Raw genomic sequence first — 24,773 nt, 5'->3', positions numbered from 1 at the left:
AGTGCCCTGTATCATTGGCTGAGGCCAATAAAAAATCATCCAGGAAATGAGTGACACCGCTCAGACCAGTCCTTTTGCGCAAAGCCCAATCCAAAAATGAACTAAAACGCTCAAAAGCCGCACAGGCTACCGAGCAGCCCATAGGCATGGCCTTATCAAAATAAAATCCTCCATCAAACTGGAAGCCCAGTAACCAGAAGTCATCGGGATGAATAGGAAGCAGCCGAAATGCGGATTCTGTGTCGCATTTGGCCATTAGGGCGCCTGGCCCAAATTTCCGTACCATCTTGATCGCTTGATCAAGGGAAGCATACTTTACCGTACAAAGCTCCGGGGGAATAACATCATTTACTGATGTGCCTTTAGGGTGTGAGAGATTGTGAATTAGGCGGAATTCCCCCGGGGCTTTTTTAGGAACAATACCCAACAGTGAAATATGCAAATTGGGAAATGGGGGAACAACGAAAGGGCCAGCCATACGACGTAAAGCCAGCTCCTTCCCGATCTTCTTGCGTGCCACCTCTGGCATGTCCAAAACTGACCTCTGATTCGCAGGACTCCTAGCCACCGGCGTGGCAACCACTGGAATCCTAAAGCCCAAAGAAAAACCATCCCGCAAATAAGACGCCGACGCCCTGTCTGGATATGACTGCAATAATAACAGGAGTGGCTGTAGCCGTACCGGGGTATAGGCTAGAGAGGACAAGGTATTACTTTGCTGCTCCAGCGGCTGGAGCCGGAGGAGCGGCTTTTGGGGGCTGCTGGGGGGCCCCCCCTTTCCGAAAGGACCGACGGCCCCCTGTACAAGCTGAAGCCGGATGGTTCCCAGAACACTTCTCACGTGCATGTGAGTACCTGCAGAATTGTCGCAGGCAGGTACCCTTGTTAAAATCCCAGCAAAACAACTTACGACCCACCCTTGGTAGGACAGCCTTAGATTTCTGAGGTTCTGCAGCCTTCCTGTCAATACGCGGAGCCACAAAAGTGGTCCATACGTCCAAATCCTTCTGGTACCAGCGGGCCGTGGGGATCTTAGCTGCCCTGCGCCTAAAGTTCTCATCATACGATATTGCAGCTGATTCTCCAGCCATCGTAAAGGCCGAACGGACAATAGACAAATACACCCATAGATGCAAAGATCTCCTAGGATAAGCTGCGGACACGACTCCAGCAAAAACTTGGAAGCTATCCAGCCACCTTTCAAATGTCCTATCCACCTTTGCTACCACCGCCCGTTTTTTAGAGGCGGTGGAGCCTTTGTCTTGTGGGTCCTGACCCTCTTGCGGACGGGCAAGGCTGAATATGTCAATATAACGGCCATCCAAAATCCTGGACCGCAGCTTGGTAGTCAAGTGGGCACCGGGTATGAGGTCCCTGACAGAGTTGGTGGCGACCTTTACCTCAGGTACCAGGACCCCATCTCGACAATCCTGAACTGCCCCGTACTTTGCTCTGTGAGAGTTGGCCCTTCGCTCCCATGCCCATTTTGGAAGCCCCGTCGACTCCCCAAAGCCCCAGTAAAGCTTGAGAGAGGCCTCCTCATCGCTGCTTGAACTAGAGGATGAAGTACCTGAGGGAAAGGATGAAGTATCCCTCCGCCTTCTCTTGGCGCGCCTCCTGGAACTCTTTTTGCGGCGACGGTGCCCACCAGAAGAGGGTCTCGGAGGTGGAAGAAGGCTATCCTCTACCGAAGACTCAGAAGCATCACCCTGCTGAGCGGTGCCCGGAATAGACTGAAAAGAGATAACCTGTGAATGACCAGAAACTGAGCGCACAGCTGCTGGGGGCGGCGCACCTGTTGCTTGCACTGCCCGGATCCGAGCAGATGCCCTCCTCCTGGGCGTTCCCCTGGCACCACCCCGACCCTTCGGCATGGCAGCCTGAGACTTGGGTAAATCAGGGGTTTGGGCCACAGTATTAGGTAAGAAACCCCCAGCTGCTATAAACTCTCTCTCCTCTTCGCTAGATGACGACACCAGAGATGATGCGCCTGCGGGAGGGGCTGGCCTTGCAGAAGAAGTAGACGGAGTTGAGCAGCGGTGCAACAGGCCGTCCATTTCAGCTTCAACACGGGCCAGCGCAGCAGGGTCACCAGCCAAACCAGTGACCATGGATTGGATGCGACTCAACGACTGATTTGGCGCAGGTGAACGCAAGGCTTGGGACGGGCCTTTAATAGGTCTCTTCGCTGAGGACACAAGACCAGGCCTCTTAGACGTCTTCCTTTTCGGGGCCATACCTACTACCAATGGAAAAACAAATAAACAATTTAAAGATGGCAAACAATACCTAAAGACGCTAACAGGCAATAACTGGCTGAATGGAAAATTGGTTCAGTCACTTTCAATCAGCTGCAACCATACAAACCGCCACCAGGTGGCGCCACCAGCAAACACAGCCAACTATAGGCTGCACTCACTCCAACGGCCACTGGAGGCCAGGATAAGGTAGAGGGAGGCAGGAAATGGCGCTCCCGCCCAAAACCACCCAAAATGGAGGTCTCTACCGCCCGCACTCGCCCTGGAGGCCTCCCAGGCCGAATCAGGCCCAAAAGCAGATTAAAACAGCCCGAAAAAATTGCCAAGCGCGCTATGCGCAATTTACAAAACTAACAGCTTCCCCAGCAGCGCCACCACCGCTGAGCAGGCAGTCGCTTCCACGTGGGGGGGGGGGGAGCTACTAAAATCAAATTAAAATGAAGCTAAAATAAATAAATTAAAGGAAAGGTCTTCCCCAGCCACTAAATCCCTAAGGGCCCCAAGCTAGGATTAGGCCGGGAGTCGCCCAACAGCCAGAGCCGAGGGCAAAGCCCCAGCAGCCCACGGGGGCTCTAAGCCGCAGGGAAAGGGGGCAGGGATCTAATAATATAATAAGAGGAAACCAATCAAATAAAATTAAACAAAGGAAAGGAAAAGGAGAAGAAATGTAAATACAACCAGTCCTTCACTGAGTTCAGTCTGATCCGATGTCCACAGTGAAAGAGAAAGTAGCTTGCTGTGGACCCTGCTTAAATATCCTCTGATCCCACCCCTAAATTTGCAACAACAAATTTTCCCCAGCAACATAAACACCAACCAGCACTAGGCCCCCTTTATTCCAACCTGCCTAGTCATTGCAGGGTGCTTTGTCCGGCCCCATCCGCAACACGTGCTCTCCTTTAGTGAGAACACGCTTTATCAAAGGACAGATGCTGCCCAATATATGCTTACATATCTGCCTTTGAAATAAATATAATTTGCATTTTTTCACCCACATGAATTAGTGTGGTATTCATACATGAGCAATAGTCTTGACTGTGGTTAATATTCAGATGTATTTCATTAAAATAATACATATAATGGAGTTAACTTTTTTAAAGTAGCACATCCATTTGCCAGATACCTTCCTGATCAACTTAAGCTGGCTACTTTATTATGCACCTTTAAGTACCAGGCAAAAATGATCCTCTTCAACCAGGCTTTGGGCGAATTAACATCCTATACCCTTTTAAATGTGTTTTTGAGAGGAGTGGGCTACTGGCTTGTTTTTGTTCCTGTTTTTATTATGAATGTTGTGCTTTTTTATCTTGTGTTTTTATGTTGTGAACTGCCCCAAGATCTATGGATGAATAATAATAATAATAATAATAATAATAATAATAGTAATAATAATAATAATAATTTTTATTTATACCCTGCCCTCCCCAGCCAAGGCCGGGCTCAGGGCGGCTAACAAGCAGTAATAAAAATAAGTTGAATGAATACAACTTAAAAACAAAATTAAAATACAACATTAAAATACTGAAACATTAAAATGTAGCCTCATCGCAGGAGGAGAAAGGAAAAGAAAAAAGAAAGAAGAAAGAAGGGCAGTATACAAATTTAATAAATAAAACAATAAATAATAATATATATATGTGCACCTCAAAACATGCTGAGAATCTCAAAGGCATAAACCAATTTGTTGGAGCCATTAAAAAGCCATGCGGTCACATTGGATTGGATCTAGATTTAAGCCTTGTCCAGGCATGCATTGTAGAGATTAAATGGGTGATCACTGTAAAGACAGGGTGTTGGAATAAATGAGCCATTATCCTGATCCATGTTCTTATGTTAACCAAGATGCATTATTAAAGTTCAGCAAGGCAATAACACTTCGGGTGTGAACTAGGTCCAATGAGGGCTGTGGCTTTTGAGAAGTTCCGAGACCCAGATAAAGAGACCTTGAGGGCCACTCTACTAATTTAATGCCTTCACCACAGGGCAATTCTTCAGACTCAAACAAGCAAAACTAATGTTGTTCCAACTGATGAAAAAACAAAATGAATGAAACCCTTCAAATGAAAAAGAAGTAAGGTCTACTGTGTTCAGTCGGACTTATGCCCAGGAAAATCTGCATTACGTTGAGTAATAGGTTTGAACACTGAATGTGGAAGCTTATGTCTAATGTCAATGAACAGAGAAAAGACTATTAGATGTGCTGCTGGATGTTTGATGGTTATTGTATTTGTTTAAAAACCAATAAAATTTTGGGGTGTTTTTTTTTAAAAAAAATCTGTATAAGATTGCCACCTAATAGCAAAATATAAATCATGTTTACTGAGAAGACATATTGCACTCAAGAAGGCTGAGCACCCAGTAACTGCGCTTCAGAATGCAAACCTTGGGGAGCAATCCCAAGCTCCTGGGAAGAATGGCTGAGAGGTTATTGGATCCTGGTAGACAGGAAGGTAGGTTTGTGGATATGGAGGCCAGGGTACCAAAATCTCCTTGATGTGAGCACAGAAAGCCCTGGTGCTGTTGGTGGGGTCAAAATTCCAGAGGCATGTTGTGAAATGTTCTGTGATCCACAGAAACGCAGGAAAGATAAAGGTGAAAAACTGTAGCTCAACGCCAGAGAATCTGCTTTGCATGCAAAAGGGCCCCAGGCTGATTCGTTGAATGCCTGCTGGAAGAGCTAGCAAAAACTCCTACCTTAAACCCTAGAGAGCAGCTGCCAGTCAAAGTAGAGAACACATACTACATGGACCCATGGTTTGACTCCGTGCAAGGCACCCTCCTGTGTTCCTAGGCCTTCTCAGTCCCTGGCCATTCACCATAAACAAGATATGAAAACACATCTAGCCCTGGAAGTGTCGTATGTATTTCCCTCCCACTGCATTCAATGGGAGGGACATTTTAAGCAGGGGAAAATAGAGTGGGAAATGAGCAGCGGGAAACAAAGAGTTGGGGGGGGGGGAAACATCTCCGGATGTGATGGTAGGACCACTGTAGATCTTCTCTGGTGAAGGAAAATGATTGCTTAGTCAGGGTACAGTTATGCAAGTTATTGGTGGACAGAACTTCAAGCTCGATGAAGTCCAGTATGCTGAGCCAAAAGTCAGCATCCCATGAACCCTTCCCCCAAATTCACAAAGACGAGTTCCTGATTTAATATCTATTTCCTGCAATTACTGGCAACTGTAGCTAACATTAAGTAGGATATTACTCATCATCTGCATGTTGAAGAGTTAAGGTAAAATGACAAGATGCTGATTACTTCTCTATCTATCAGGGGAGGTACTCTTATGACATCTATCAGCATGATATCTAATCACTGTAAGAGCGGAACAAATTTATAAAAAGATTCCTCTGAAATTGCAGGTTCTATTTTGAGATATACATATATATTTTTTAAAAAATACCCCACCATGAAAGCAATTGTGCCTATGATTGCATTTTCCAGAGACCTACATGCCTTCCTGCTAAATATAGACTTTGTACAGGAGTTGGAGAATGTCACTATGCTTGAATTATAATTAACAAGAAGGCAAAAAAGAGAGAGAGAGAGAGAGAGAGGGAGGGTGAGGATAAAAGTGCCCCCGCTCATCAAAGCCAAAGGTGAGAAAACAAACTGACAAAAAGACAGCACTTAAAAACAGGCCATCAAAGTATGTAAGGCATATACAGCAAAATGACAGCAATAAATGTACAAAGTAAAAGGTTTTCAAAGCATATATAAATACTGATGACTCACAAATGGGGGGGGGGGGACAGGTAGCAGAAACACTACGCAAAGAGGAGCCCAGTCATTCCAAACACAAATTGCAAATGCAACGATGCCTGTCGAGGAACTTACAATGGAGAAACAATTTAGCATACAAAATCTTTCCCAGTTTCTTCAAGAGTCTAGTCCAGGGGTAGTCAACCTTTTTATGCCTACCGCCCACTAATGCATCTTTCTTGATGGTAAAATTACCTTACCGCCCATCAGTGCTTGATGGAAGGAGGATTCAGCTTGTGCCGTAGAACCCCCTACCGCCCACCTAGAATCCTGAAACGCCCACTAGTGGACGGTAGGGACCAGGTTGACAACCCCTGGTCTAGTCCATTGACTCTTATAGAATCAACCGCCATTAAGTTCAGTGGATTCTTCACCATGTTGAACTTGATATGCAGGAAGCTGAACATCCATATGTACATATTTTTCATTGAAATGTATCTTCATATACTTAGGCAAACTCTTAATAAGATGTAGGAAAATGCATGTTTTCCAAAAACAGCTCAAGTCCTATGCCTTCCCGTGGAGGAAGGGGGCTGGGTAACTCTGGAATGTAGCTTTGGGGCTGAGGAGAATTGCCTGGGGATAGCATCTGGCAGGGGAGTATAAGGCCCAAGGCTCCCTTCTTTGTGTAGAGGATGTTCACTTGGAAGCCAAGTTATTCCAGCCTGTTTTCTGGACTTCCACTGCCCCTCTTCCTAAACGGCCTCGGCCCAGTATACCTGAAGGAGCATCTCCACCCCCATCGTTCTGCCCGGATGCTGAGGTCCAGCGCTGAGGGCCTTCTGGCAGTTCCCTCATTGAGAGAAGTGAGGTTACAGGGAACCAGGCAGAGGGCCTTCTCGGTAGTGGCTCCCTCCCTGTGGAACGCCCTCCCATCAGATGTCAAAGCGATAAACAACTACCTGACATTCAGAAGACATCTTAAGGCAGCCCTGTTCAGGGAAGTTTTTAATGTGTGACATTTTAGTGTATTTTTGGTCTCTGTGGAAGCCGCCCAGAGTGGCTGGGGAAACCCAGCCAGATGGGCAGGGTACAAATAATAAATTATTATTATTATTATTATTATTATTATTATTATTATTATTATCTCTGAGGCATTTTATATCCTCCAGGTTCCCCACCCTGGCCAAGGCCCTGCAACTGCTCTCCTTCCCGCCCACCAGGCAGATGAATGAAAGGACCCGTAGCACACGTGGAGTCTCCAAGCAATGTCCAAACATTGTCTCCTCATTAATCATTGCTTGGCTGGGGCTTGGTGGTGGGGATCAGGGCCTACTTAATGAGCAAGGTGCTGGCAAAGGACGGTTGAGCTCCTGTAGCCCATCATACCTACCCTCAGCCCATTTGGCCAATAACATCCTTGCCTACAGTCACATGGGCCAACATAAACTTAGCCTCCAGCAGCATAAAAGTAGCCGAAGTAATTCAACTCAAGTCAGTGTGCTCACAAGCATTAATCACCCCAGCGCTAGTTCTGCTCTTCAGGAAAACAGATTTTCTTTCCAGAGAGCACTACCAGTGGCAAGAAATTAATTATTCTATTTGTTACTCTTCCAGTTTCGCTGCGTTAACAAGCTCTGACCTTAACTGGTTAATCACTTGTTGGCAGTCGCATACTTGAAAGGCTTGCACCAGAGACACTTTGCTATTAAGCTAATGATACAAATATTCCTTTTTCGCTGTTTGGTAATTAACGTATTCATTGATCTCTAATTGCTCAGCAATTTGTATCTCTGTTTCATTAATTCCTCGAGAATTAATATTCATTTTGTACCATGGGACATTCTTCCTCTCTTTTTAGCCATTAGTTCGATGAGATTATGCTCCAAATAAATGGCCCTGTCACAGTTACTGTGTGGGCAGCACTGCATTTAAAAGAGTGGACCCTGTGTGGTGCCTTAGTCGGGTTGTATTTGCAGCCAAATCAGGTCCTGGCATCACTGCTTATAAGGATCTCAGATAGCAGGTGACAGGGAAAATCTCATCTATTTGACACATACATCCACAATCCAAATCAGAATAATTGTTAAAGGAAATTTTTTCGTAACTCTTGTTTTACTCATCTAAAATAAATTCAGATTTGGGCTGGAGTCCTATATATGCTTACTTGGGAGCAAGTCCCATTAAATTCAATAGGGTGCCCCGAAGGGGGCAATGACAATAAAGATATTATTATTATTATTATTATTATTATTATTATTATTATTCTGGCAAGACGCACATAGGATTTTGTCAATTAAATAATGAGGCTACATCTGTACCTAACATTTTAACACTATGATATCATATTAACTGTCATGGCTTCCCCCAAAGAATCCCTGGAGCTTGCTGAGAGCTGTTAGGAGACCCCTATCCCCTTCACAGGACTACAATTCCCAGAGTTTCAGAGGAAGAGGGATTGAAACCACTCTGGGAATTCTAGTTCTTCAGTGACATGGTTGCCTCTTGCAGTGCAATGGTTCACCACTTGGGGCAGTCACACACAGATCCAGAAGCTCTATACAGCAACAAGTGGCCTGGCAGCAGTGATGTTCAGCTGCATGACTCCCCAGTGTCCTTCTCTTACAACACCCTCCTACCATACACCAATCTCTATAGTTACCAATGAGCAGTGCCACCCACAAGGGACAGGTTGATGGTTGATGCTGCAACCCCGACAGAGTTGATAGCAGCCAATGTGACTGCCCAGGACATTTTGCTATCTGAGGCAGAGCAGCCATTGTGGTCTAAACCCCTGAGCCTCTTGGGCACGCTGATCAGAAGGTTGGCGGTTCAAATCCCCGCGACGTGGTGAGCTCCCATTGCTCTTTCCAAGCTCCTGCCAACCCAGCAGTTTGAAAGCATGCCAGTGCAAGTAGATAAATAGGTACCGCTGTGGTGGGAAGGTAAATGGTGTATTTGTGCGCTCTGGCTTCCATCACGGTGTTCCGTTGCACCAGAAGCGGTTTGGTCATGCTGGCCACATGACCCAGAAAGCTGAAGGGCATACAGGTCGGAGCTAAACAGTACAAACTGAGAGCATTTGCAGATGACCTAGTATTGACGTTACAGGAGCCAGAATCTAGTACTAAAAGAGTTTTAGAATTAATTCAGGAATTTGGTCAGGTGGCAGGTTTTAAATTGAACAAGTTAAAAACTAAGGTTTTAGAGAAAAACTTAACACCGGTTGAAAGAGAGAGGTTTCAGAATGAGACAGGATTGAATGTGGTAAAGAAAGTGAAATACTTGGGGATTAATATGACAGCCAAAAAGGGGAACTTATTTAAAGATAATTACGAAAAATGTTGGACGGAAGTGAAAAAAGATTTAGAAATTTGGTCAAATTTGAAACTCTCGTTGCTGGGCCGTATTGCTGTGATAAAGATGAATGTATTGCCTAGAATGTTGTTTTTGTTTCAGACATTACAAATTGTAGATAAGATGGACTGTTTCAAGAAGTGGCAGAGAGATATTTCTAGATTTGTCTGGCAGGGCAAGAAGCCCAGAATAAAATTCAAGATATTAACTGATGCCAAGGAAAGAGGTGGATTTGCCCTGCCAGACCTTAAACTTTATTATGAATCAGCAGCTTTTTGCTGGCTGAAAGAATGGCTACTTCTTGAAAACACAGACATTTTGGATCTAGAAGGTTTTAACAATGTATTTGGATGGTATGCATATTTATGGTATGATAAGGTCAAAGCACACAAAGCATTCAAAAACCATATTGTTAGGAAAGCATTGTTTAATGTTTGGATAAGATACAAAGACTTATTGGAAAATAAAACCCCAAGGTGGCTGTCACCAATGGAAGCAAAAGCTCTGAAAAGGCTCAATATGGAGGCCAAATGGCCGACATATTGGGAAATTTTGGAGCAAGAAGGAGATAAATTGAGATTGCAGAGTTTTGAAAAATTAAAAAATAAAGTGAGAGATTGGCTCCACTACTATCAGATAATGGAGGCATATAATTTGGATAAGAAAATAGGCTTCCAAGTGGAAAAGTCAAAATTAGAAACAGAATTGTTAGAACCCAAAACTAAAAATTTGTCAAGAATGTATAACTTGCTGTTGAAATGGAATACTCAGGATGAAACGGTGAAATCTGCTATGATTAAATGGGCACAAGATGTTGGACATAATATTATGTTCACTGACTGGGAACAGTTATGGACCACAGGTATGAAGTTTACGGCATGTAATGCCTTAAGAGAGAATATTATGAAAATGATATACAGGTGGTACATGACCCCAGTCAAGCTTGCAAAAATTTATCATTTGCCCGATAATAAATGTTGGAAATGTAAAGAAACTGAAGGTACATTCTTTCACCTTTGGTGGACGTGCCCAAAGATTAAGGCTTTCTGGGAAATGATATATAATGAACTGAAAAAGGTATTTAAATATACCTTTCTGAAGAAACCAGAGGCCTTTCTCTTGGGCACTGTCGGCCAACTGGTGCCAAAGAAGGACAGAACCTTTTTCATGTATGCTACAACAGCAGCAAGAATACTTATCGCAAAGTATTGGAAGACACAAGATCTACCCACTTTGGAAGAATGGCAGATGAAGGTGATTGACTACATGGAATTGGCGGAAATGACTGGCAGAATCCGAGACCAGGGAGAAGAGTCGGTGAAAGAAGACTGGAAAAAATTTAAGGACTATTTACAGAAATATTGCAAAATTAAGGAACTTTAGAAGGATGTTGGATAGAAACTAAGAGGTTTTTAGCTGTAATGCTTTAAGAGACATGGGAAAAAAAGGTTAACAATTGGGTAAAAGATTAATGGTAAGGATTTGCTGAACCAACAAATTGAATTGGAATACAAAGAAGGGAGGTATGAGGAGGTCCGGGGAAATAAGAGTAAGGAAGATAGGTTATGGAACATTATTGTGTTTTTAACTGTTTTATTTTGTATGTTTTTTCTTACTTTTTACCTTTTTGCTGTAATTTATACTTTTTTTTTTTGTTTTCTGTATTTTTGTGAAACTTTAATAAATATCATTAAAAAAAAGAAAAAAAGAAAGCTGTCTGTGGAAAAAACGCCGGCTCCCTCGGCCTGAAAGCGAGATGAGTTCCGCAACCCCATAGTCACATTTGACTGGACTTAAATGTCCAGTTGTCCTTTACCTTTATCTTCCAGTTAAGGTGCACACTACCCTAAGTCAGCCAAGTTATCTTGGCACTTGAGACCGAAAACCCCGTAAGCAACACTCCCTCTTCCCTGACAGAAAAATACAATAATAATTTTTTTAAAAAATAATTTTTATTAAGGTTTCAGTAAAAAGTTAAACAGAAAAACAAAAAAAGAAAATACACAAATACACAGTACATAATCCAAAAAAAGAAGAAAAACACAGAGAGCAGAAAACAAAAAAAAAGGAACAGAACAATTAAAAACAATATCACCTTTTCATTTCAGAAAAATACAATAATAAATTAAATCAATAGCCATTTGGTGCTCTTCCATGACACTCTAAGTCAGCTGCACGAGGAAGCAGCCACCTCACTCAGTCTAATGGTAGGGCCAGCTATCTCACCCCCAATTTCTGCTTCTTTCCCCATAGTGTTTAGTAAAGATCCTCATCAAATTATACATCTCCCTGCCCCAATTCCACAGTATTGTCTGCTGTTGGAGGAAGAAGAGGAAGCATTTGAGGTGAGAGAAAAAAGGTACTGGTGTCATTTGGTGTATCAACTCTGTGATCTGTGTTACATTTAGTTCCACCCTTAAACACAGAGAAATGATAACTCCTAAAAAGTAGAACACTGGGCCTTCTTACACAAAATGTTAACTATTCTTTCTTTCCCAGAGGACTCTTTTGAAGCTGTCAGGCTTGCATCTTGCTTCCCGCTGAGTTAAATGAGGACATTTGACAATGTCCCTGCTGCTGTGTGTCTTGGTAAAGTTGAAATGTACTGAGTGGCAACTCCTTGGAAGAAAAAAAAATTGCTCCCAGCTACGACTCTTTGCAGCTTGAGTTCTCATGCTCCTGAAATAACAAACAGATATTAGCATTTGCTCAAAAGAGAACGGAACACTCATCTTCAAAAGGAACACACCGGAGACAAGCGAGCGGGGAAGTTGGATCTCCTTGTTTAATGGAGGAGTTATTGAGATCAGACATAATAATAAGAAAATAACAATGCAATAAAGCTGTCACTATGATTCCAAAAGACCAGTCAGCATGCCCTGCCAAATAATTTTAAGCCACCCGACTTCCGGGTTAGCGCCTCTGGCAATGGCGGATTTCCTCTGACCAGGAGGAATCCGCTTCGTGAGAATTAGGGTCTGGACCGCCGCGGCGAGGCGGAGACCCATTAAAAACCACAGGCGGGAGAAGCCTGTGGACGTGGGATTCGGCTGGCACCTTTTGCGCCTCCCCTACTCGTGGGGAAACCCGGTTTCGGGGATCGGGAGCGACGTGGGGTGAATGGTGCGGTGCTTTGAATCGACTGCTTTTTTCACGGAGTGAAGCCGCATTGCTGTTGCCTGAGAGCGCTGACTTTTTCCTGTGGAAAATTGGATTATAAAAAACTACTCGTGAGTAAATCGGAAAATTGGATTTTTTTTTATAAGATATTTATTAAGATTTTTATAAATATTACAATAAAAAATGAAAAAGAAAAAGAAAATACAAAATAAAAATGATTAAAAACCACTCAATTTTTCCATTGCTTATTTTTCCTTAGCTTGTTTCCCGGACCTCCTCATACCTCCCTTTTTTGTATTCCAGTTCAGTTTGTTGGTTCAGCAAATCATTACCCTCTTTATTTGTCCTAATCTTTGGTCTTAAAATAGTAACGTTAGATTTTTACCTCTTAACAACCCATTTTTCATATTCCCTTAAAGCATTACAGCTGGAAACCACTTAATTTCTATCCAACATCGTTCTAACATTCATTAATTTTACAATATTTCTGTAGATAATCTTTGAACTTCTTCCAATCTTCTTCCACCGACTCTTCTCCCTGGTCTTGGATTCTGCCAGTCATTTCTGCCAGTTCCATATAGTCCATCAACTTCATCTGCCATTCTTCCAGAGTGGGTAGATCTTGTGTCTTCCAATACTTTGCAATGAGTATTCTTGCTGCTGTTGTGGCATACATGAAAAAAGTTCTATCCTTCTTTGGCACCAATTGACCGACTATGCCTAGGAGAAAGGCCTCTGGTTTTTTCAAGAAGGTATATTTAAATACCCTTTTCAGTTCATTATATATCATTTCCCAGAAAGCCTTAATCCTTGGGCACGTCCACCAAAGGTGAAAGAATGTACCTTCAGTTTCTTTACATTTCCAACATTTGTTATCGGGCAAATGATAAATTTTTGCAAGCTTGACTGGTGTCATGTACCACCTGTATATCATTTTCATAATATTCTCTCTTAAGGCATTACATGCCGTAAACTTCATACCTGTGGCCCATAACTGTTCCCAGTCAGCCATCATTATGTTATGTCCAACATCTTGTGCCCATTTAATCATAGCAGATTTCACTGTTTCATCCTGAGTATTCCATTTCAACAGCAAGTTACACATCTTTGATAAAGTCTTAGAAAAATTGGATTTTTAAATACTTTAATTTGGCACTGAAGCGGGAGGTCATAAACAGGAAGTCCGCCTCCCGTTTTTGTAAATAGACTGAAGCAAAGACGTTACAAGTTAAAGTCTTTGAAAGCTTTTGGCAAAGGATTAAATTTCCATCGGTTTAAAATACAAAACCCCCCTTGGAAGCAGGAGAAGAGGGGGGAATCTTGGATCTAGTGAGCCTGCAGGAGAGAGTGAAAAATCAAATTACCACTGTTCTGAACCTGGGAAACGGGCTGCCAGATGACATTTGGAGAGAGTGCAATTGACAGAACGGATTTGACAGCTAGCTAAATAAGAGCAAGATACTGTTTCCTTTTTATATATATATAAGATATTTATTAGGATTTTCAAAATATTACAAAATAGAAAAAGAAAAAAGAAAAGTACAAAATAAAAATAGTTAAAAACAATTCAGTCTTTCAATCACTTATCTTTCATTTGCTTGTTTCCCGGACCTCCTCATACCTCCCTTTTTTGTATTCCAGTTCAGTTTGTTGGTTCAGCAAATCCTTACCCCCTTTATTTGTCCTAATCTTTGGTCTTAAAATAGTAACGTTAGATTTTTACCTCTTAACAACCCATTTTTCATATTCCCTTAAAGCATTACAGCTGGAAACCACTTAATTTCTATCCAACATCGTTCTAACATTCATTAATTTTACAATATTTCTGTAGATAGTCTTTGAACTTCTTCCAATCTTCTTCCACCGACTCTTCTCCCTGGTCTTGGATTCTGCCAGTCATTTCTGCCAGTTCCATATAGTCCATCAACTTCATCTGCCATTCTTCCAGAGTGGGTAGATCTTGTGTCTTCCAATACTTTGCAATGAGTATCCTTGCTGCTGTTGTGGCATACATGAAAAAAAGTTCTATCCTTCTTTGGCACCAATTGACCGACTATGCCCAGGAGAAAGGCCTCTGGTTTTTTCAAGAAGGTATATTTAAATACTTTTTTCAATTCATTGTATATCATTTCCCAGAAAGCCTTAATCCTTGGGCACGTCCACCAAAGGTGAAAGAATGTACCTTCAGTTTCTTCACATTTCCAACATTTGTTATCGGGCAAATGATAAATTTTTGCAAGCTTGACTGGGGTCATGTACCACCTGTATATCATTTTCATAATATTCTCTCTTAAGGCATTGCATGCCGTAAACTTCATACCTGTGGTCCATAACTGTTCCCAGTCAGCCATCATTATGTTATATCCTACATCTTGTGCCCATTTAATCATAGCAGATTTCACCGTTTCATCCTGAGTATTCCATTTCAACAGCAAGTTATACATCTTTGACAAAATCTTAGTTTTGGGTTCTAATAGTTCTGTTTCTAATTTTGATTTTTCCACCTGGAAACCAATTTTCTTATCCAACTTATATGCCTCCATTATCTGATAATAATGAAGCCAATCTCGCACTTTGTTTTTTAATTTCTCAAAACTCTTCAATTTCAGTCTATCTCAGTCTTGTTCCAAAATTTCCCAATATTTCGGCCATTTGGCCTCCATATTGAGCTTTTTCAGGGCTTTTGCTTCCATCGGTGACAACCACCATGGAGTTTTATTTTCCAATAAGTCCTTGTATCTTATCCAGACATTACACAATGCTTTCCTGACAATGTGATTTTTAAATGCTTTATGTGCTTTGACCTTATCATACCACAGATATGCATGCCATCCAAATACATTGTTGAACCCTTCTAGATCCAAAATGTCAGTGTTTTCAAGAAGCAACCATTCTTTCAACCAGCAAAAAGCTGCTGATTCATAGTAAAGTTTAAAGTCTGGCAGGGCAAATCCACCTCGTTCCTTTGCATCTGTTAATATTTTAAATTTTATTCTAGGCTTCTTGCCCTGCCAGACAAATTTAGAAATATCTCTCTGCCACCTCTTGAAACAGTCCATTTTATCCAAAATTTGCAGTGTTTGAAACAAAAACAACATTCTAGGCAATACATTCATTTTTAACGCAGCAATATGGCCCAGCAGTGAAAGCTTCAAATTTGACCAAATTTCTAAATCTTTTTTCACTTCAGCCCAGCATTTTTCATAGTTGTCTTTAAATAAATTCCCATTTTTTGCTGTCATGTAAATCCCCAAGTATTTATCTTTCTTAACCACTGTTAAACCTGTCTCATTTTGAGACCTCTCTCTCTCCATTGGTGTTAAATTTTTCTCTAAAACCTTGGTCTTTAACTTATTCAACTTAAATCCTGCAACTTGACCAAATTCTTGAATCAGTTCTAAAACTCTTTTAGTACTAGATTCTGGCTCCTGTAACGTCAATACTAAGTCATCTGCAAATGCTCTCAATTTGTACTGTTTGGCTCCGACCTGTATACCTTTAACCAACCGGTCCCTTCTAATTATGTTCAGCAGAACCTCCAGGACCGATATAAAAAGCAAAGGGGAAATTGGGCAACCTTGTCTTGTCCCTTTTTCTATCCTAAATTCTTCCGTCACCACATTATTTACAATTAGTTTAGCCTTTTGTTCTGAATAAATTGCACTTATACCGTTTTCAAAACCTTGGCCTACCCCCATCCCCTGTAGGTTCTTCTTCATAAAACTCCAAGAGATATTGTCAAAAGCTTTCTCTGCGTCCACAAATATCAAAACTGCTTTAGTATTTATGTTCACTTCTAGTTTTTCCAAAATATCAATTATATTCCTCAAATTACCGGACAAGTGTCTTCCTGGGAGAAAGCCCACTTGGTCTTTATGAATCTCTTCCATCAATACTTTTTTCAATCTCTTGGCCAAAATGTCAGCAAAAATTTTGTAATCCACATTAAGTAATGATATGGGGCGGTAGTTCTTAAGCTGAGTCTTTTCAGTCTCTGTCTTCAGTATAAGTGTAATGTACGCCTCTTTCCAAGACTCTGGTGCCCTTTTCCCTTCCAATATTTCGTTGCAGACTTCCTTTAAAGGTTGTAATAACCACTCTTTCAAAGATCTATAATATCTAGAAGTCAGCCCGTCCGGTCCTGGAGATTTGCCTAATTGCATATTTTGAATGGCACCTTCTACTTCCTGTTCAGATATTTTATAGTTCAGCATTAACTTACTTTCTTGGGATATTTTCTGTAATCCATCTGTCTTCAGAAATCGGTCTATAGCCATTTCCTTCTGTGGCCCTTGTGTATATAGTTGTTTAAAGTACCTCTGGAAACAATTTCTAATCTCAGTTGGGTTATGTATATTCTTTCCTTCCACTTCTAAATTTGTAATAGTATTTAATTTTTGTCTTTTTTTCATTTGCCAGGCCAGCAATTTCCCACATTTGTTAGCCGATTCAAATGTTTTTTGTCTCATTTGTTTAATTTTCCATTCTATTTCCTGATTCATCATTTCCATATATTGTACTTGATATAACTTTATTTCTCTCAAAATCTCCTGCGACTTTGGTTTTGCTCTCAATTTCTTTTCACTTTCTTTTATTTTCCCCAAAATTTTATCTTTCTTCTCATTTTGACTTCTCTTCTTTATTGCATTCTGTTGTATCAGAAACCCTCTCATGACAGCTTTACTTGCGTCCCAGATTACTCTTTTTTCTACATTAGTATTCATATTTATTTCAAAATAGTCTCTAAAGGTTTTTGGGGCCTTTTTATAAACTTCTTCATCTCTAAATAGGGTGTCATTCATCCTCCATCTGAAGGAGCCAGTTGATGTTAGTTTCAACTCCATACTTACCGCATTATGGTCGGAGCAGGTTTTTGGGCAGATTTCCACTTTCTTTATCTTTGGTGCCATTCCTCTAGTTACCCATATTTGGTCAATTCTAGTCCATGTCATCTTAGCTTCAGAAAAGTAGGTTCCCTCTCTTCCCAAGGGGTTCTTTGTTCTCCAAGTGTCCACTAAATCAAAATTGTCTATCATCTCAAAAAATGTTTTCGGTAGTCTACCATCCTTGGTAACTACCTGTCTCTGTGCCTTATCCATGTTTGTAGATACTACTCCATTCATGTCCCCCATCAAAATCAGATTGTAATCCAAATAATCCAATAAGATCTCATGCAACTTTTTAAAGAATTCAGATTTCCCCTCATTCGGTGCATAAATTCCTACTATCAAAAATTTCTCTCCTTGAATTTGAATTTCAATTGCCAAAAATCTTCCTTGGTCATCTTTAAAAATTAATTTCGGTGATAGTCTCTCCTTTGCATATATCACAACTCCTCTTTTTTTGACTTTGTCAGATGAGATAAACTCCTGTCCCAATCTCCTATTAATCAGTAGTTTCCTGTGTAACCTTGTTACATGTGTTTCTTGTACATAAATCAAATCCAATTGTTCCTTTTTTAGTAAATGAAAAACACTTTTTCTCTTTTGAGGAGAGTTCAAACCATTACAATTCCAACTTAACAGTTGCAGAGCCATGATGGGGTTACTTCACTTTACCTCCAACTGCGCCAAGTGTCTGTTCTTGTTCTGTCAGTGGTATCTCTTTCTCTGGACCATGCAGTCCAAAAGATAAATTTGCTATGTCTAGTATTCCTTTTTCCAGTGCTTTTCGCTCTTCTCCGGATTCCACTTCTTTCTGTAGATCTTCTCCGTGATCCTTCAGAAACCTGTCTTTGTCATTGACTGATCTTATTTTTATCTTTCTTCCTTTATATTTAAAGGACAGGCCTTGAGGGAATTCCCACCTAAAGATGATTCTGTTTCTTCTCAGCAGGGCAACCAGATCTCCGTAGTTGAGCCTTAAGTCCAAAAGATGTTTTGGAATGTCCTTGAATATCTCCACACTTGAATCGTAAATTTCCAAAGTCTTTTGGTAATGCAGATTCAAAATTTTGTCTCTCTCCTCTTTTGTTCGAAGGGTAATCAGGCAGTCTCTCACCTTATTCCTCCTTCCTCCTCTTCCAAGTCTAAATGCACTCTCTATCTTAAATTCTTCCTTCCCCAAATCCTGTTGCCAGAAATCTGCGAATTCCTGTGTAAGAAAATCAGCCAAATTGTCTTTCTCACGTTCTGGTACAGCCCTGATTCTTAAATTTATTTGTTTCTCTTTCAATTCAATCATAGACAATGTCAAACCGTGGTCCTCCAGTTGCTTATATACCGGTGGTATCTTCTCTTGAGTAGCCGTTGCTATATCTTTTGCTTCTTCAGCTATCTTTCGAGTCGAAGCAGATTCCTGTAGTAATTTTTCAATAGACTCTGTGTTGGTATTCACCTTCTGTCCCTAATTATTGATGCTTGTAGTATTCTGGTCAATTTTAGCTGATGCTTCAGCTACTTGTTTATTTGTTTCAGCTACTTGTCTAGCTAAATTTTCCAAAGATTCATTAATTTTTCCAAGTGCCTGTGCCAAAAAGTCTTCGGACGACATAACTTTTGGTTTAACCTGTGGAGGTGCAGCCCCTGGTATTCCAGATGGTCAAATGTTGAAGCCCTTCGCTGCAACGCAGTATCTGTCCGATAGGGTCTGCCAGACCTAGTAGTTTTTTCCTGTGCCAACTCTAACTTTCCTCTTCCATCTGCCATAACACTCTCATGAGAATTCAAGGTCGATCCCACGGCTGGAAATTTGTTTTGAAATGGAAAATCCCTCTAGCCCAGTTGTTATTGTAGCAATGTCAAGCCTCCTCTAGGGGGACACAGTAACAGCCAAAGCTTGCAACTTTTAAAAAAGAAAATAGTCCTTATAAGTCCCCCAATTCACATAAAAACAACAGTTTCAGTTGCACTTAATCAGTTACTTTAAAGCCAGGAGAAGTTCAGAAACACTGTATCTCTTTTGCACAGTTAGCTGTCAAAAGTCCTCTGCTTACCGATAGGCTTTCCACAGAACGGCATTCCTTATCTCAGGGTAGTCCGTTCCCAGGTTTTAGGCGGTGGATTTTAACTTCCTTTCCCCCCTTTTTTTTGCAGATAAATACAGTTCAAGCCTTTTCCCCCCTCCTCTCCTGCAATCCGGAGGGGAGATCTCTTTCCAGATGTTAAGATTTAAGTCTTTTTTCAAACGTCTTTCCGAGTTTCCGCTTACAGTCTCTTTGCTTTGATCTATTTACAAAAAAGGAAGGCAGACTTCCTGTTTATACCTTCCCGCTTCGGTGCCGAATTAACTTGTTTTTTCCCTTTAAATCCAATTTGATCCTACTCACGGGTAGTTGCTTTCAAAGTCAAATTGTCCCAGGAAAAAGTCAGCGCTCTCCGATAACGGCTATGCGGCTTCACTCCGCGGAAGAAGCAGTCGACTCTCAGCACCGCGCCACTCACCCCGTCCCGCTCCGGAGCCCTTAAAAGGGTCCCTTCGCAACTTGGGGGGGTGCAAAGGTGCCCGCCGAGTCCCCACGTTCACAGGCTTCGCCCGCCTGTGATTTTTAAAGGGCCCCCGCTTCACCGCAGCGGTAAGACCCAATCCCACGGAGCTGGTCCCTCAGACACTCAGAAGGAATCCGCCATTATCGATGGCGCCAACCCGGAAGTCCAGAGCAAGATACTGTTTCCATTGTCCTTCTCTGCGTTTAAAAAAGAGGAAAAGTAACTGAAATTTTATCTTTAATGTTTGAAGTTGTGCTTGAAAGAACTGATGTTGTCCCTATTTTCAAAAAGGGGAAAAGAGAGGACCCAAAGAATTACCGCCCAGTCAGTCTGACATCAATACCAGGGAAGATTCTGGAGCAGATCATTAAGCAAACAGTCTGTGAGCACCTAGAAAGGAATGCTGTGATCACCAACAGTCAGCATGGATTTCTGAAAAATAAGTCATGTCAGACTAACCTGATCTCGTTTTTTGACAGAATTACAAGCCTGGTAGATGAAGGGAACGCAGTGGATGTAGCCTACCTTGATTTCAGCAAGGCATTTGACAAGGTGCCCCATGATATTCTTGTAAAGAAGCTGGTAAAATGCGGTCTTGACTATGCTACCACTCAGTGGATTTGTAACTGGCTGACTGACCGAACCCAAAGGGTGCTCATCAATGGTTCCTCTTCATCCTGGAGAAGAGTGACTAGTGGGGTGCCACAGGGTTCTGTCTTGGGCCCGGTCTTATTCAACATCTTTATCAACGACTTGGATGATGGACTCAAGGGCATCCTGATCAAATTTGCAGATGACACCAAACTGGGAGGGGTGGCTAACACCCCAGAGGACAGGATCACACTTCAAAACGACCTTGACAGATTAGAGAACTGGGCCAAAACAAACAAGATGAATTTTAACAGGGAGAAATGTAAAGTATTGCACTTGGGCAAAAAAAATGAGAGGCACAAATACAAGATGGGTGACACCTGGCTTGAGAGCAGTACATGTGAAAAGGATCTAGGAGTCTTGGTTGACCACAAACTTGACATGAGCCAACAGTGTGACGCGGCAGCTAAAAAAGCCAATGCAATTCTGGGCTGCATCAATAGGAGCATAGCATCTAGATCAAGGGAAGTAATAGTGCCACTGTATTCTGCTCTGGTCAGACCTCACCTGGAGTACTGTGTCCAGTTCTGGGCACCACAATTCAAGAAGGACACTGACAAACTGGAACGTGTCCAGAGGAGGGCAACCAAAATGGTCAAAGGCCTGGAAACGATGCCTTATGAGGAACGGCTAAGGGAGCTGGGCATGTTTAGCCTGGAGAAGAGGAGGTTAAGGGGTGATATGATAGCCATGTTCAAATATATAAAAGGATGTCACATAGAGGAGGGAGAAAGGTTGTTTTCTGCTGCTCCAGAGAAGCGGACACGGAGCAATGGATCCAAACTACAAGAAAGAAGATTCCACCTAAACATTAGGAAGAACTTCCTGACAGTAAGAGCTGTTCGACAGTGGAATTTGCTGCCAAGGAGTGTGGTGGAGTCTCCTTCTTTGGAGGTCTTTAAGCAGAGGCTTGACAACCATATGTCAGGAGTGCTCTGATGGTGTTTCCTGCTTGGCAGGGGGTTGGACTCGATGGCCCTTGTGGTCTCTTCCAACTCTATGATTCTATGATTCTATGATTCTATGATACAAGTGGAGTCTGTTTCCCTCTAGAGGGAGCTTTTGAAATTGTAACAGGACTGTAACTGGGGGATTTCCAGCTGCAGATAAGGAGTTTGAGAACCAGAGAGCGACCTTGGACTATTTAAAAATGTTGACAGGAGAGGCCATTGTGACTGTTTTATGTAAGATAAGCTGTTCGCTGGGACAGCTTCACAAGAAGATGGATGACATGACTTTTAAAGTTGACAATTAGGAACAGAAAGTGACTAATTTGAGTCAAAAAGCAAACATCAACACAGAAATAATTCAGGACTTGGTACAGGAATCCATTTTGGCAGGACAAATGGTGGAGGAGATGGAGGAGAAGGAGAATGCTGTTGTTGTTGAACATAAAGTTGAACATAAAGTAGTACAAGTGAGATCTGTGGCTTCACAGAAGCAAATTGAGGACTATAAGTTGAGGCCTTTTATGATTGAATCTAGGAAAAGTCAGACTCTGAGGAATGGACCCCGGCTTGGACGAAAGAAGGAAAGTTGGAAAGATCCCTCTATGCAGGGATTAATTGACTTTTGGGACATGGACTCGGGCCTGGAGGAGATTGAAGTTTTGGGGGCCTTTGGACTTGGAGGAATCTTGAAATATGCCCTGAAATACCTTATGGACTGTAGCTTTAACTATGGAAATTTGGCTGATCTGTTCAGAAGGAAGAAAAGGATTGACAGGTTGGAGTTTCCCCGAGATTTGCTTTTTAGCATTCAAGAAAATGAAGAAGACCTGCAGAAGGGACTTGGAAAAGAGTTAAGAGCCTCGGACATAAGATCACCAGGTTGATGGACTTTATGGAATTGACGGAAAGGACTGGCAGAATCCGAAACCAGGGAGAGGAGATGGTGGAAGAAGATTGGAAAATTTAAAGTTTATATATAGACTTATGGTAAAACTAATGAGTGATAGAAAAATGGTGGAATGATTTTTTATGGGCTTAGCAGAAATGTTTTAAGGAGATAAATATATATAAGTATTTTAGTTTTAATGGAAAATAAGGTTTAAAAATACGTTATTTACAATATGATAGAAAATGAAGAAAGATGGAAAGGATTTGCTGAAACAATTAAATGAAGTGGAATACAAAAAGGGAGGTGAGAGGAGGTTGAGGAAACAAGGGAATGAAAGATAGAGTATGGAAAAGAGAGAATGTATGTTTTTTTTGTTTTTTTTAAATTGTTTTTGTTTTGTTTCATTTAGGGCTAAGGTTAGGGAGTGGGGTTTGTTTAGTTTAGTGGGGTTTGTTTAGTTTAGTTTGTTTAGTTTAGTTTAATGTGTTTAGTTTTTGAGTTTAGGTTGTGCTTTGCATTGTTTATATATTGTATTGTATTGGGTTTTTTTCCTTTTTGTTTTCCTTCTTTGTCTTGTTTCTGTTTTTTTTCTTCTCTTTTTTCTCTTTTTGTAATCTATAAAAGTAATAAACATTATTTAAAAAAAAAAAAACACAAATAATTTTAAGCCACCCTACACAGTTGTAGTCATTCATTTAAATGGGTGAACCTACCCATGACTTGCTTTGCCTTGTACTTGGAAATAAGCTGTGCTTGGCAATATACTGTAGATCAGGCATGTCCAAAGCCCATTTTGAGGGCCTAATTCGGCCCAGCAGTAGATTTAATCCAGCCCCCGTGGCAGTATATGTCCTGGGGTAAAAGCCCCCCAAATAGCTCAGCAAAATTGTATTTAAAAAGCTCAAAAACTTCAGTCCTAAAAAAAGCTCACGCATGTTCACTTCATCAAATCTGGCCCTCTTTGAAAAAAGTTTGGGTACCCCTGATGTAGATAGATACATACACATGATGAGTCCTGCTGGATCAGTCCAATGGTCCATCTCTTCCTGCATCTTGTTATCACAGTGGCCAACTAGATGCCTGTAGTAAACCTGCAAGTAGGATTTGAGCCCAAGAGCACTCTGCCCTCCTGTGGTTTCCAGCAACTGGGGTTCAGAAGCATTGCTTCCGAGGTCCAGCGCCGAGGGCCTTCTGGCGGATCCCTCACTGCGAGAAGCCAAGTTACAGGGAACCAGGCAGAGGGCCTTCTCGGTAGTGGCACCCGCCCTCCCATCAAATGTCAAAGAGTACTACCAGACTTTTAGAAGACATCTGAAGGCAGCCCTGTTTAGGGAAGCTTTTAATGTTTGATGCATTATTGTATTTTAATATTTTGTTGGAAGCCGCCCAGAGTGGCTGAGAAAGCCCAGCCAGATGGGCGGGGTATAAATAATAAATTATTATTATATTGTTATTACTGCTGCCTCAACTGATGAAGGCAGAGCACAGTGATCACGGCAAGCAGCCAATGATAGCTTTCTCCTCCATGAGTTTGTCTAATTCTCTTTTAATGCCATCAATTTTGGTGGCTAGCACTGCATCCTGGGGGAGTGAAGTCCATAGTTCAACTATGCACAATGTGAAAAATCCTGAATCTTCCAAGACTGAGCTTTATTGGCTGTCCAAGAGTTCTGGCATTATGAGAAGGGGAGGAAAAATTGCCTACTTTCTCCATTCCATGCATATTTAAAAAAAACTTTTGTCATGTCAAGCATTACTCACCTTTTTTCTTAACTAAAAAGCGCTGATTTTTTTTCCATACTTGTGAATCAATTATAATATATATATTGAATCAATCTGCAAGAAAATAAAATATAAAATAGCATGCATCATAAATAAAACAGCGGGGCACTAATCAAATCCAGCCCTTTGATCTCCCAACCTCAGCCCCCTTTCCTTCAAATCAGGCATTGGGAGGCTTCTTTATGCTGATCACATTCCTTCAGGGATAATCTGTTAGGTGCCGCACAAAGGCTGCTGGCAGGACCCATAATTAAGGGAAGTTCTGTTTTTGGCTCCTTTCTGCCATATGAGTGATCTCTTTCTCTCAAAATGTCCTTGGGAAAACAGTAGATTAGATGACAAAGTAGTGAATTCAACACAAGCTAGGATTTTCTGTTAGGGCAAAATTATTTGTACTGGAATTGTACTCAACCAGTTTTCAGGTCATTCCAGAAATAGCGTGGGAAACAAGGCCTAGAGAGTAGCAAACCTCAGCTTCTCCATGTGGCAAATTACACCAAGGCAGGTCAAGTTATTATGGCACCTGAGGCAGAAAATCCCACAGGTACCTCTCCCTGTCCCTGAAAGGAAAAACAAAAGAAAACAAAAATAAAACCAGGTACCAGTTTAGACAGTGCATCAGTGCTGCTGCTGTTG

This window comes from Podarcis pityusensis (genome assembly GCF_964106645.2).
Source record: "Podarcis pityusensis genome assembly, chromosome: 4".
NCBI lineage: Eukaryota > Metazoa > Chordata > Lepidosauria > Squamata > Lacertidae > Podarcis > Podarcis pityusensis.
The sequence above is the reverse complement of the archived record's forward strand: the minus strand, read 5'-3'. Positions refer to the sequence as shown.